The sequence below is a fragment of the Ambystoma mexicanum genome, chromosome 13, assembly GCF_040938575.1.
Source record: "Ambystoma mexicanum isolate Mex_15411 chromosome 13, UKY_AmexF1_1, whole genome shotgun sequence".
Classification (NCBI taxonomy): Eukaryota; Metazoa; Chordata; class Amphibia; order Caudata; family Ambystomatidae; genus Ambystoma; species Ambystoma mexicanum.
The window spans coordinates 307,068,713-307,084,659 of NC_090938.1; positions in this window are offsets into that span (position 1 = coordinate 307,068,713).

Consider the following 15,947-nt stretch of genomic DNA (forward strand, 5'->3'; position numbering starts at 1 on the left):
GTGATATCTCAATGCTTCTAATACCAAACCTGAGATCCTTCCTATAACATGAGATGTGATATCCAACTCCTTCCCATTCCATTCCTGAGACCCTTCTGATAGCATGAGATGTGATATCTCAATGCCTCTAATACCAAACCTGAGATCCTACCTCTAACATGAAATGTGATATCCAACTCTTTCCCCTTCCAAACCTGAGAGCCTTCCTATAGCATGAGATGTGATATCCAAGTCCTTCCCATTCCAATCCTGAGACCCTTCCTATAGCTTGAGATGTGATATCCAACTCCTTCCCATTCCAATTCTGAGACCCATCCTATACTATGAGACTTGATATCTCAATGCTTCTAATACCAAACCTGAGACCCGTAATATAACATGAGATGTGATATCCAAATCCTTCCCCTTCCAAACCTTAGACCCTTCCTTTATCATGAGATGTGATATCCAACTCCTTCCCATTCCAATCCTGAGACCCTTCCGATATCATGAGATGTGATATCTCAAAGCTTCTAATATCAAACTTGAGACCCTCCCTATAGCATGAGATGTGATATCCAAGTCCTTCCCATTCCAATCCTGAGACCCTTCCTATAGCATGAGATGTGATATCTCAATGCTTCTAATACCAAACCTGAGACCCTTCCTATAACATGAGATGGGAATATCCAACTCCTTCCCATTCCAATCCTGAGACCCTTCCGATAGCAGAGATGTGATATCTCAATGCTTATACCAAACCTGAGATCCTTCCTATAAAATGAGATGTGATATCCAACTCCTTCCCATTCCAATCCTGAGACACTTCCTATAGCATGAGATGTGATATCTCACTGCTTATGCCAAACCTGAGACCCTTCCCATAGCATGAGATGTGATATCCAACTCCTTCCCATTCCAATCCTGAGACACTTCCTATAACATGAGATGGGATATCCAACTCCTTCCCATTCCACTCCTGAGACCCTTTTGATAGCAGAGATGTGATATCTCAATGTTTATACCAAACCTGAGACCCTTCCTACGGCATGAGATGTCATATTCAACTCCTTCCCATTCCAATCCTGAGACCCTTCCTATAGCATGAGATGTGATATCCAACTCCTTCCCATTCCAATCCTGAGACCCTTCCTATAGCATGAGATGTGATGTCTCAATGCTTCTAATACCAAACCTGAGATCCTTCCTATAACATGAGATGTGATATCCAACTCCTTCCATTCCAATCCTGGACCCTTCCTATAGCATGAGATGTGATATCTCAATGCTTATACCAAACCTGAGACCCTTCCTATAGCATGAGATGTGATATCCAACTCCTTCCCATTCCAATCCTGAGACCCTTCCTATAGCCTGAGATGTGATATCTCAATGCCTCTAATACCAAACCTGAGATCCTTCCTCTAACATGAGATGTGATATCCAAGTCCTTCCCATTCCAATCCTGAGACCCTTCCTATAGCTTGAGATGTGATATCCAACTCCTTCCCATTCCAATTCTGAGACCCTTCCTATACTATGAGACTTGATATCTCAATGCTTCTAATACCAAACCTGAGACCCGTAATATAACATGAGATGTGATATCCAAATCCTTCCCCTTCCAAACCTTAGACCCTTCCTTTATCATGAGATGTGATATCCAACTCCTTCCCATTCCAATCCTGAGACCCTTCCGATATCATGAGATGTGATATCTCAAAGCTTCTAATATCAAACTTGAGACCCTCCCTATAGCATGAGATGTGATATCCAAGTCCTTCCCATTCCAATCCTGAGACCCTTCCTATAGCATGAGATGTGATATCTCAATGCTTATACCAAACCTGAGACCCTTCCTATAGCATGAGATGTGATATCCAACTGCTTCCCATTCCAATCCTGAGACCCTTCCTATAGCATGAGATGTGATATCTCTATGCTTCTAATACCAAACCTGAGATCCTTCTTCTAACATGAAATGTGATATCCAACGCCTTCCCTTTCCAAACCTAAGAGCCTATCTATAGCATGAGATGTGATATCCAAGTCCTTCACATTCCAAACCTTAGACCCTTCCTACAGCATGCAATATGATATCTCAATGATTCTAATAACAAACCTGAGACCCGTCCTATAACATGAGATGGGATATCCAACTCCTTCCCATTCCAATCCTGAGACTCTTCCGATAGCAGAGATGTGATATCTCAATGCTTATACCAAACCTGAGACCCTTCCTATAACATGAGATGTGATATCCAAATCCTTCCCGTTGCAAACCTGAGACCCTTCCTTTAGCATGAGATGTGATATCCAGCTCCTTCCCATTCCAATCCTGAGACACTTCCGATAGCATGAGATGTGATATCTCAATGCTTCTAATATCAAAACTGAGACCCTCCCAATAGCATGATATGTGATATCTAAGTCCTTCCCATTCCAATCCTGAGACCCTCCCTATAGCATGAGATGTGATATCCAAGTCCTTCCCATTCCAATCCTGAGACCCTTCCTATAGCATGAGATGTGATATCTCAATGCTTATACCAAACCTGAGACCCTTCCTATAGCATGAGATGTGATATCCAACTGCTTCCCATTCCAATCCTGAGACCCTTCCTATAGCATGAGATGTGATATCTCAATGCTTCTATACCAAACCTGAGATCCTTCCGATAGCATGAGATGTGATATCTCAATACTTCTAATACCAAACCTGAGATCCTTCCTATAACATGAGATGTGATATCCAAATCCTTATCTTCCAAACCTGAGACCCTCCCTTTAGCATGAGATGTGATATCCAACTCCTTCCCATTCCAATCCTGAGACCCTTCTGATAGCATAAGATATGATATCTCAATGCTTCTATACCAAACCTGAGATCCTTCTGATAGCATGAGATGTGATATCTCAATACTTCTAATACCAAACCTGAGATCCTACCTCTAACATGAAATGTGATATCCAACTCTTTCCCCTTGCAAACCTGAGAGCCTTCCTATAGCATGAGATGTGATATCCAAGTCCTTCCCATTCCAATCCTGAGACCCTTCCTATAACATGAGATGTGATACCCAACTCCTTCCCATTCCAACCTGAGACCCTTCCTATAGCATGAGATGGGATATCCAACTCCTTCCAAATCCAATCCCGATACCCTTCCGATAGCATGAGATCTGATATCCCAATGCTTCTACCAAACCTGAGACCCATACTATGGCATGAGATGTGATATCAAACTCCTTCCCATTCTAATCCTGAGACCCTTCCTATAGCTTGAGATGTGATATCCAACTCCTTCCCATTCCAATTCTGAGACCCTTCCTATACCATGAGACTTGATATCTCAATGCTTCTAATACCAAACCTGAGACCCGTCCTATAACATGAGATGTGATATCCAAATGCTTCCCCTTCCAAACCTTAGACCCTTCCTTTATCATGAGATGTGATAGCCAACTCCTTCCCATTCCAATCTTGAGACCCTTCCGAAATCATGAAATGTGATATCTCAATGCTTCTAATATCAAACTTGAGACCCTCCCTATAACATGAGATGGGAATATCCAACTCCTTCCCATTCCAATCCTGAGACCCTTCCGATAGCAGAGATGTGATATCTCAATGCTTATACCAAACCTGAGATCCTTCCTATAACATGAGATGTGATATCCAACTCCTTCCCATTCCAATCCTGAGACACTTCCTATAGCATGAGATGTGATATCTCACTGCTTATACCAAACCTGAGACCCTTCCTATAGCATGAGATGTGATATCCAACTCCTTCCCATTCCAATCCTGAGACCCTTCCTATAGCATGAGATGTGATATCTCAATGCTTCTAATATCAAACTTGAGACCCTCCCTATAGCATGAGATGTGATACCCAAGTCCTTCCCATTCCAATCCTGAGACACTTCCTATAGCATGAGATGTGATATCCAACTGCTTCCCATTCCAATCCTGAGACCCTTCCTATAGCATGAGATGTGATATCTCTATGCTTCTAATACCAAACCTGAGATCCTTCCTCTAACATGAAATGTGATATCCAACTCCTTCCCTTTCCAAACCTAAGAGCCTATCTATAGCATGAGATGTGATATCCAAGTCCTTCACATTCCAACCCTTAGACCCTTCCTACAGCATGCAATATGATATCTCAATGATTCTAATAACAAACCTGAGACCCGTCCTATAACATGAGATGGGATATTCAACTCCTTCCCATTCCAATCCTGAGACTCTTCCGATAGCAGAGATATGATATCTCAATGCTTATACCAAACCTGAGACCCTTCCTATAACATGAGATGTGATATCCAAATCCTTCCCGTTCCAAACCTGAGACCCTTCCTTTAGCATGAGATGTGATATCCAGCTCCCTCCCATTCCAATCCTGAGACACTTCCGATAGCGTGAGATGTGATATCTCAATGCTTCTAATATCAAAACTGAGACCCTCCCTATAGCATGATATGTGATATCTAAGTCCTTCCCATTCCAATCCTGAGACCCTTCCTATAGCATGAGATATGATATCTCAATACTTCTAATACCAAACGTGACATCCTTCCGATAACATGAGATGTGATATCCAAATCCTTCCCCTTCCAAACCTGAGACCCTCCCTTTAGCATGAGATGTGATATCCAACTCCTTCCTATTCCAATCCTGAGACTCTTCTGATAGCATGAGATGTGATATCTCAATGCTTCTAATACCAAACCTGAGATCCTTCCGATAGCATGAGATGTGATATCTCAATGCTTCTAATACCAAACCTGAGATCCTTCCTATAACATGAGATGTGATATCCAAATCCTTCCCCTTCCAAACCTGAGACCCTCCCTTTAGCATGAGATGTGATATCCAACTCCTTCCCATTCCATTCCTGAGACCCTTCTGATAGCATGAGATGTGATATCTCAATGCCTCTAATACCAAACCTGAGATCCTACCTCTAACATGAAATGTGATATCCAACTCTTTCCCCTTCCAAACCTGAGAGCCTTCCTATAGCATGAGATGTGATATCCAAGTCCTTCCCATTCCAATCCTGAGACCCTTCCTATAGCTTGAGATGTGATTTCCAACTCCTTCCCATTCCAATTCTGAGACCCTTCCTATACTATGAGACTTGATATCTCAATGCTTCTAATACCAAACCTGAGACCCGTAATATAACATGAGATGTGATATCCGAATCCTTCCCCTTCCAAACCTTAGACCCTTCCTTTATCATGAGATGTGATATCCAACTCCTTCCCATTCCAATCCTGAGACCCTTCCGATATCATGAGATGTGATATCTCAAAGCTTCTAATATCAAACTTGAGACCCTCCCTATAGCATGAGATGTGATATCCAAGTCCTTCCCATTCCAATCCTGAGACCCTTCCTATAGCATGAGATGTGATATCTCAATGCTTATACCAAACCTGAGACCCTTCCTATAGCATGAGATGTGATATCCAACTGCTTCCCATTCCAATCCTGAGACCCTTCCTATAGCATGAGATGTGATATCTCTATGCTTCTAATACCAAACCTGAGATCCTTCCTCTAACATGAAATGTGATATCCAACTCCTTCCCTTTCCAAACCTAAGAGCCTATCTATAGCATGAGATGTGATATCCAAGTCCTTCACATTCCAAACCTTAGACCCTTCCTACAGCATGCAATATGATATCTCAATGATTCTAATAACAAACCTGAGACCCGTCCTATAACATGAGATGGGATATCCAACTCCTTCCCATTCCAATCCTGAGACTCTTCCGATAGCAGAGATGTGATATCTCAATGCTTATACCAAACCTGAGACCCTTCCTATAACATGAGATGTGATATCCAAATCCTTCCCGTTCCAAACCTGAGACCCTTCCTTTAGCATGAGATGTGATATCCAGCTCCTTCCCATTCCAATCCTGAGACACTTCCGATAGCATGAGATGTGATATCTCAATGCTTCTAATATCAAAACTGAGACCCTCCCAATAGCATGATATGTGATATCTAAGTCCTTCCCATTCCAATCCTGAGACCCTCCCTATAGCATGAGATGTGATATCCAACTCCTTCCCATTCCAATCCTGAGACCCTTCCTATGGCATGAGATATGATATCTCAATACTTCTAATACCAAACGTGAGATCCTTCCGATAACATGAGATGTGATATCCAAATCCTTTCCCTTCCAAACCTGAGACCCTCCCTTTAGCATGAGATGTGATATCCAACTCCTTCCTATTCCAATCCTGAGACTCTTCTGATAGCATGAGATGTGATATCTCAATGCTTCTAATACCAAACCAGAGATCCTTCCGATAGCATGAGATGTGATATCTCAATGCTTCTAATACCAAACCTGAGATCCTTCCTATAACATGAGATGTGATATCCAAATCCTTCCCCTTCCAAACCTGAGACCCTCCCTTTAGCATGAGATGTGATATCTCAATGCTTCTAATACCAAACCAGAGATCCTTCCGATAGCATGAGATGTGATATCTCAATGCTTCTAATACCAAACCTGAGATCCTTCCTATAACATGAGATGTGATATCCAACTCCTTCCCATTCCATTCCTGAGACCCTTCTGATAGCATGAGATGTGATATCTCAATGCCTCTAATACCAAACCTGAGATCCTACCTCTAACATGAAATGTGATATCCAACTCTTTCCCCTTCCAAACCTGAGAGCCTTCCTATAGCATGAGATGTGATATCCAAGTCCTTCCCATTCCAATCCTGAGACCCTTCCTATAGCTTGAGATGTGATATCCAACTCCTTCCCATTCCAATTCTGAGACCCATCCTATACTATGAGACTTGATATCTCAATGCTTCTAATACCAAACCTGAGACCCGTAATATAACATGAGATGTGATATCCAAATCCTTCCCCTTCCAAACCTTAGACCCTTCCTTTATCATGAGATGTGATATCCAACTCCTTCCCATTCCAATCCTGAGACCCTTCCGATATCATGAGATGTGATATCTCAAAGCTTCTAATATCAAACTTGAGACCCTCCCTATAGCATGAGATGTGATATCCAAGTCCTTCCCATTCCAATCCTGAGACCCTTCCTATAGCATGAGATGTGATATCTCAATGCTTCTAATACCAAACCTGAGACCCTTCCTATAACATGAGATGGGAATATCCAACTCCTTCCCATTCCAATCCTGAGACCCTTCCGATAGCAGAGATGTGATATCTCAATGCTTATACCAAACCTGAGATCCTTCCTATAAAATGAGATGTGATATCCAACTCCTTCCCATTCCAATCCTGAGACACTTCCTATAGCATGAGATGTGATATCTCACTGCTTATGCCAAACCTGAGACCCTTCCCATAGCATGAGATGTGATATCCAACTCCTTCCCATTCCAATCCTGAGACACTTCCTATAACATGAGATGGGATATCCAACTCCTTCCCATTCCACTCCTGAGACCCTTTTGATAGCAGAGATGTGATATCTCAATGTTTATACCAAACCTGAGACCCTTCCTACGGCATGAGATGTCATATTCAACTCCTTCCCATTCCAATCCTGAGACCCTTCCTATAGCATGAGATGTGATATCCAACTCCTTCCCATTCCAATCCTGAGACCCTTCCTATAGCATGAGATGTGATGTCTCAATGCTTCTAATACCAAACCTGAGATCCTTCCTATAACATGAGATGTGATATCCAACTCCTTCCATTCCAATCCTGGACCCTTCCTATAGCATGAGATGTGATATCTCAATGCTTATACCAAACCTGAGACCCTTCCTATAGCATGAGATGTGATATCCAACTCCTTCCCATTCCAATCCTGAGACCCTTCCTATAGCCTGAGATGTGATATCTCAATGCCTCTAATACCAAACCTGAGATCCTTCCTCTAACATGAGATGTGATATCCAAGTCCTTCCCATTCCAATCCTGAGACCCTTCCTATAGCTTGAGATGTGATATCCAACTCCTTCCCATTCCAATTCTGAGACCCTTCCTATACTATGAGACTTGATATCTCAATGCTTCTAATACCAAACCTGAGACCCGTAATATAACATGAGATGTGATATCCAAATCCTTCCCCTTTCCAAACCTTAGACCCTTCCTTTATCATGAGATGTGATATCCAACTCCTTCCCATTCCAATCCTGAGACCCTTCCGATATCATGAGATGTGATATCTCAAAGCTTCTAATATCAAACTTGAGACCCTCCCTATAGCATGAGATGTGATATCCAAGTCCTTCCCATTCCAATCCTGAGACCCTTCCTATAGCATGAGATGTGATATCTCAATGCTTATACCAAACCTGAGACCCTTCCTATAGCATGAGATGTGATATCCAACTGCTTCCCATTCCAATCCTGAGACCCTTCCTATAGCATGAGATGTGATATCTCTATGCTTCTAATACCAAACCTGAGATCCTTCCTCTAACATGAAATGTGATATCCAACGCCTTCCCTTTCCAAACCTAAGAGCCTATCTATAGCATGAGATGTGATATCCAAGTCCTTCACATTCCAAACCTTAGACCCTTCCTACAGCATGCAATATGATATCTCAATGATTCTAATAACAAACCTGAGACCCGTCCTATAACATGAGATGGGATATCCAACTCCTTCCCATTCCAATCCTGAGACTCTTCCGATAGCAGAGATGTGATATCTCAATGCTTATACCAAACCTGAGACCCTTCCTATAACATGAGATGTGATATCCAAATCCTTCCCGTTGCAAACCTGAGACCCTTCCTTTAGCATGAGATGTGATATCCAGCTCCTTCCCATTCCAATCCTGAGACACTTCCGATAGCATGAGATGTGATATCTCAATGCTTCTAATATCAAAACTGAGACCCTCCCAATAGCATGATATGTGATATCTAAGTCCTTCCCATTCCAATCCTGAGACCCTCCCTATAGCATGAGATGTGATATCCAAGTCCTTCCCATTCCAATCCTGAGACCCTTCCTATAGCATGAGATGTGATATCTCAATGCTTATACCAAACCTGAGACCCTTCCTATAGCATGAGATGTGATATCCAACTGCTTCCCATTCCAATCCTGAGACCCTTCCTATAGCATGAGATGTGATATCTCTATGCTTCTAATACCAAACCTGAGATCCTTCCTCTAACATGAAATGTGATATCCAACTCCTTCACTTTCCAAACCTGAGAGCCTATCTATAGCATGAGATGTGATATCCAAGTCCTTCCCATTCCAATCCTTAGACCCTTCCTACAGCATGCAATATGATATCTCAATGATTCTAATAAAAAACCTGAGACCCGTCCTATAACATGAGATGGGAATATCCAACTCCTTCCCATTCCAATCCTGAGACCCTTCCGATAGCAGAGATGTGATATCTCAATGCTTATACCAAACCTGAGATCCTTCCTATAACATGAGATGTGATATCCAACTCCTTCCCATTCCAATCCTGAGACACTTCCTATAGCATGAGATGTGATATCTCACTGCTTATACCAAACCTGAGACCCTTCCCATAGCATGAGATGTGATATCCAACTCCTTCCCATTCCAATCCTCAGACCCTTCCTATAGCATGAGATGTGATATCTCAATGCTTCTAATATCAAACTTGAGACCCTACCTATAGCATGAGATGTGATATCCAAGTCCTTCCCATTCCAATCCTGAGACACTTCCTATAGCATGAGATGTGATATCTCAATGCTTCTAATACCAAACCTGAGACTCTTCCTATAACATGAGATGGGATATCCAACTCCTTCCCATTCCAATCCTGAGACCCTTTTGATAGCAGAGATGTGATATCTCAATGTTTATACCAAACCAGAGACCCTTCCTACGGCATGAGATGTCATATTCAACTCCTTCCCATTCCAATCCTGAGACCCTTCCTATAGCATGAGATGTGATATCCAACACCTTCCCATTCCAATCCTGAGACCCTTCCTATAGCATGAGATGTGATGTCTCAATGCTTCTAATACCAAACCTGAGATCCTTCCTATAACATGAGATGTGATATCCAACTCCTTCCATTCCAATCCTGGACCCTTCCTATAGCATGAGATGTGATATCTCAATGCTTATACCAAACCTGAGACCCTTCCTATAGCATGAGATGTGATATCCAACTCCTTCCCATTCCAATCCTGAGACCCTTCCTATAGCCTGAGATGTGATATCTCAATGCCTCTAATACCAAACCTGAGATCCTTCCTCTAACATGAAATGTGATATCCAACTCCTTCACTTTCCAAACCTGAGAGCCTATCTATAGCATGAGATGTGATATCCAAGTCCTTCCCATTCCAATCCTTAGACCCTTCCTACAGCATGCAATATGATATCTCAATGATTCTAATAAAAAACCTGAGACCCGTCCTATAACATGAGATGGGATATCCAACTCCTTCCCATTCCAATCCTGAGACACTTCCGATAGCAGAGATGTGATATCTCAATGTTTATACCAAACCTGAGACCCTTCCTATAACATGAGATGTGATATCCAACTCCTTCCCGTTCCAAACCTGAGACCCTTCCTTTAGCATGAGATGTGATATCCAGCTCCTTCCCATTCCAATCCTGAGACACTTCCGATAGCATGAGATGTGATATCTCAATGCTTCTAATATCAAAACTGAGACCCTCCCTATAGCATGATATGTGATATCTAAGTCCTTCCCATTCCAATCCTGAGACCCTTCCTATAGCATGAGATGTGATATCTCAATGCTTCTACCAAACCTGAGACCCTTCCTTTAGCATGAGATGTGATATCCAACTCCTTCCCATTCCAATCCTGAGACCCTTCCTATAGCATGAGAGGTGATATCTCATTACTTCTAATACCAAACCTGAGATCCTTCCGATAACATGAGATGTGATATCTCAATACTTCTAATACCAAACCTGAGATCCATCCTATAACATGAGATGTGATATCCAAATCCTTCCCCTTCCAAACCTGAGACCCGCCCTTTAGCATGAGATGTGATATCCAACTCCTTCCCATTCCAATCCTGAGACCCTTCTGATAGCATAAGATATGATATCTCAATGCTTCTATACCAAACCTGAGATCCTTCCGATAGCATGAGATGTGATATCTCAATACTTCTAATACCAAACCTGAGATCCTTCCTATAACATGAGATGTGATATCCAAATCCTTATCTTCCAAACCTGAGACCCTCCCTTTAGCATGAGATGTGATATCCAACTCCTTCCCATTCCAATCCCGAGACCCTTCTGATAGCATAAGATATGATATCTCAATGCTTCTATACCAAACCTGAGATCCTTCTGATAGCATGAGATGTGATATCTCAATACTTCTAATACCAAACCTGAGATCCTACCTCTAACATGAAATGTGATATCCAACTCTTTCCCCTTGCAAACCTGAGAGCCTTCCTATAGCATGAGATGTGATATCCAAGTCCTTCCCATTCCAATCCTGAGACCCTTCCTATAACATGAGATGTGATACCCAACTCCTTCCCATTCCAACCTGAGACCCTTCCTATAGCATGAGATGGGATATCCAACTCCTTCCAAATCCAATCCCGATACCCTTCCGATAGCATGAGATCTGATATCCCAATGCTTCTACCAAACCTGAGACCCATACTATGGCATGAGATGTGATATCAAACTCCTTCCCATTCTAATCCTGAGACCCTTCCTATAGCTTGAGATGTGATATCCAACTCCTTCCCATTCCAATTCTGAGACCCTTCCTATACCATGAGACTTGATATCTCAATGCTTCTAATACCAAACCTGAGACCCGTCCTATAACATGAGATGTGATATCCAAATGCTTCCCCTTCCAAACCTTAGACCCTTCCTTTATCATGAGATGTGATAGCCAACTCCTTCCCATTCCAATCTTGAGACCCTTCCGATATCATGAAATGTGATATCTCAATGCTTCTAATATCAAACTTGAGACCCTCCCTATAACATGAGATGGGAATATCCAACTCCTTCCCATTCCAATCCTGAGACCCTTCCGATAGCAGAGATGTGATATCTCAATGCTTATACCAAACCTGAGATCCTTCCTATAACATGAGATGTGATATCCAACTCCTTCCCATTCCAATCCTGAGACACTTCCTATAGCATGAGATGTGATATCTCACTGCTTATACCAAACCTGAGACCCTTCCTATAGCATGAGATGTGATATCCAACTCCTTCCCATTCCAATCCTGAGACCCTTCCTATAGCATGAGATGTGATATCTCAATGCTTCTAATATCAAACTTGAGACCCTCCCTATAGCATGAGATGTGATACCCAAGTCCTTCCCATTCCAATCCTGAGACACTTCCTATAGCATGAGATGTGATATCCAACTGCTTCCCATTCCAATCCTGAGACCCTTCCTATAGCATGAGATGTGATATCTCTATGCTTCTAATACCAAACCTGAGATCCTTCCTCTAACATGAAATGTGATATCCAACTCCTTCCCTTTCCAAACCTAAGAGCCTATCTATAGCATGAGATGTGATATCCAAGTCCTTCACATTCCAACCCTTAGACCCTTCCTACAGCATGCAATATGATATCTCAATGATTCTAATAACAAACCTGAGACCCGTCCTATAACATGAGATGGGATATTCAACTCCTTCCCATTCCAATCCTGAGACTCTTCCGATAGCAGAGATATGATATCTCAATGCTTATACCAAACCTGAGACCCTTCCTATAACATGAGATGTGATATCCAAATCCTTCCCGTTCCAAACCTGAGACCCTTCCTTTAGCATGAGATGTGATATCCAGCTCCCTCCCATTCCAATCCTGAGACACTTCCGATAGCGTGAGATGTGATATCTCAATGCTTCTAATATCAAAACTGAGACCCTCCCTATAGCATGATATGTGATATCTAAGTCCTTCCCATTCCAATCCTGAGACCCTTCCTATAGCATGAGATATGATATCTCAATACTTCTAATACCAAACGTGACATCCTTCCGATAACATGAGATGTGATATCCAAATCCTTCCCCTTCCAAACCTGAGACCCTCCCTTTAGCATGAGATGTGATATCCAACTCCTTCCTATTCCAATCCTGAGACTCTTCTGATAGCATGAGATGTGATATCTCAATGCTTCTAATACCAAACCTGAGATCCTTCCGATAGCATGAGATGTGATATCTCAATGCTTCTAATACCAAACCTGAGATCCTTCCTATAACATGAGATGTGATATCCAAATCCTTCCCCTTCCAAACCTGAGACCCTCCCTTTAGCATGAGATGTGATATCCAACTCCTTCCCATTCCATTCCTGAGACCCTTCTGATAGCATGAGATGTGATATCTCAATGCCTCTAATACCAAACCTGAGATCCTACCTCTAACATGAAATGTGATATCCAACTCTTTCCCCTTCCAAACCTGAGAGCCTTCCTATAGCATGAGATGTGATATCCAAGTCCTTCCCATTCCAATCCTGAGACCCTTCCTATAGCTTGAGATGTGATTTCCAACTCCTTCCCATTCCAATTCTGAGACCCTTCCTATACTATGAGACTTGATATCTCAATGCTTCTAATACCAAACCTGAGACCCGTAATATAACATGAGATGTGATATCCGAATCCTTCCCCTTCCAAACCTTAGACCCTTCCTTTATCATGAGATGTGATATCCAACTCCTTCCCATTCCAATCCTGAGACCCTTCCGATATCATGAGATGTGATATCTCAAAGCTTCTAATATCAAACTTGAGACCCTCCCTATAGCATGAGATGTGATATCCAAGTCCTTCCCATTCCAATCCTGAGACCCTTCCTATAGCATGAGATGTGATATCTCAATGCTTATACCAAACCTGAGACCCTTCCTATAGCATGAGATGTGATATCCAACTGCTTCCCATTCCAATCCTGAGACCCTTCCTATAGCATGAGATGTGATATCTCTATGCTTCTAATACCAAACCTGAGATCCTTCCTCTAACATGAAATGTGATATCCAACTCCTTCCCTTTCCAAACCTAAGAGCCTATCTATAGCATGAGATGTGATATCCAAGTCCTTCACATTCCAAACCTTAGACCCTTCCTACAGCATGCAATATGATATCTCAATGATTCTAATAACAAACCTGAGACCCGTCCTATAACATGAGATGGGATATCCAACTCCTTCCCATTCCAATCCTGAGACTCTTCCGATAGCAGAGATGTGATATCTCAATGCTTATACCAAACCTGAGACCCTTCCTATAACATGAGATGTGATATCCAAATCCTTCCCGTTCCAAACCTGAGACCCTTCCTTTAGCATGAGATGTGATATCCAGCTCCTTCCCATTCCAATCCTGAGACACTTCCGATAGCATGAGATGTGATATCTCAATGCTTCTAATATCAAAACTGAGACCCTCCCAATAGCATGATATGTGATATCTAAGTCCTTCCCATTCCAATCCTGAGACCCTCCCTATAGCATGAGATGTGATATCCAACTCCTTCCCATTCCAATCCTGAGACCCTTCCTATAGCATGAGATATGATATCTCAATACTTCTAATACCAAACGTGAGATCCTTCCGATAACATGAGATGTGATATCCAAATCCTTCCCCTTCCAAACCTGAGACCCTCCCTTTAGCATGAGATGTGATATCCAACTCCTTCCTATTCCAATCCTGAGACTCTTCTGATAGCATGAGATGTGATATCTCAATTCTTCTAATACCAAACCAGAGATCCTTCCGATAGCATGAGATGTGATATCTCAATGCTTCTAATACCAAACCTGAGATCCTTCCTATAACATGAGATGTGATATCCAAATCCTTCCCCTTCCAAACCTGAGACCCTCCCTTTAGCATGAGATGTGATATCCAACTCCTTCCCATTCCATTCCTGAGACCCTTCTGATAGCATGAGATGTGATATCTCAATGCCTCTAATACCAAACCTGAGATCCTACCTCTAACATGAAATGTGATATCCAACTCTTTCCCCTTCCAAACCTGAGAGCCTTCCTATAGCATGAGATGTGATATCCAAGTCCTTCCCATTCCAATCCTGAGACCCTTCCTATAGCTTGAGATGTGATATCCAACTCCTTCCCATTCCAATTCTGAGACCCATCCTATACTATGAGACTTGATATCTCAATGCTTCTAATACCAAACCTGAGACCCGTAATATAACATGAGATGTGATATCCAAATCCTTCCCCTTCCAAACCTTAGACCCTTCCTTTATCATGAGATGTGATATCCAACTCCTTCCCATTCCAATCCTGAGACCCTTCCGATATCATGAGATGTGATATCTCAAAGCTTCTAATATCAAACTTGAGACCCTCCCTATAGCATGAGATGTGATATCCAAGTCCTTCCCATTCCAATCCTGAGACCCTTCCTATAGCATGAGATGTGATATCTCAATGCTTCTAATACCAAACCTGAGACCCTTCCTATAACATGAGATGGGAATATCCAACTCCTTCCCATTCCAATCCTGAGACCCTTCCGATAGCAGAGATGTGATATCTCAATGCTTATACCAAACCTGAGGTCCTTCCTATAAAATGAGATGTGATATCCAACTCCTTCCCATTCCAATCCTGAGACACTTCCTATAGCATGAGATGTGATATCTCACTGCTTATACCAAACCTGAGACCCTTCCCATAGCATGAGATGTGATATCCAACTCCTTCCCATTCCAATCCTGAGACACTTCCTATAACATGAGATGGGATATCCAACTCCTTCCCATTCCACTCCTGAGACCCTTTTGATAGCAGAGATGTGATATCTCAATGTTTATACCAAACCTGAGACCCTTCCTACGGCATGAGATGTCATATTCAACTCCTTCCCATTCCAATCCTGAGACCCTTCCTATAGCTGAGATGTGATATCCAACTCCTT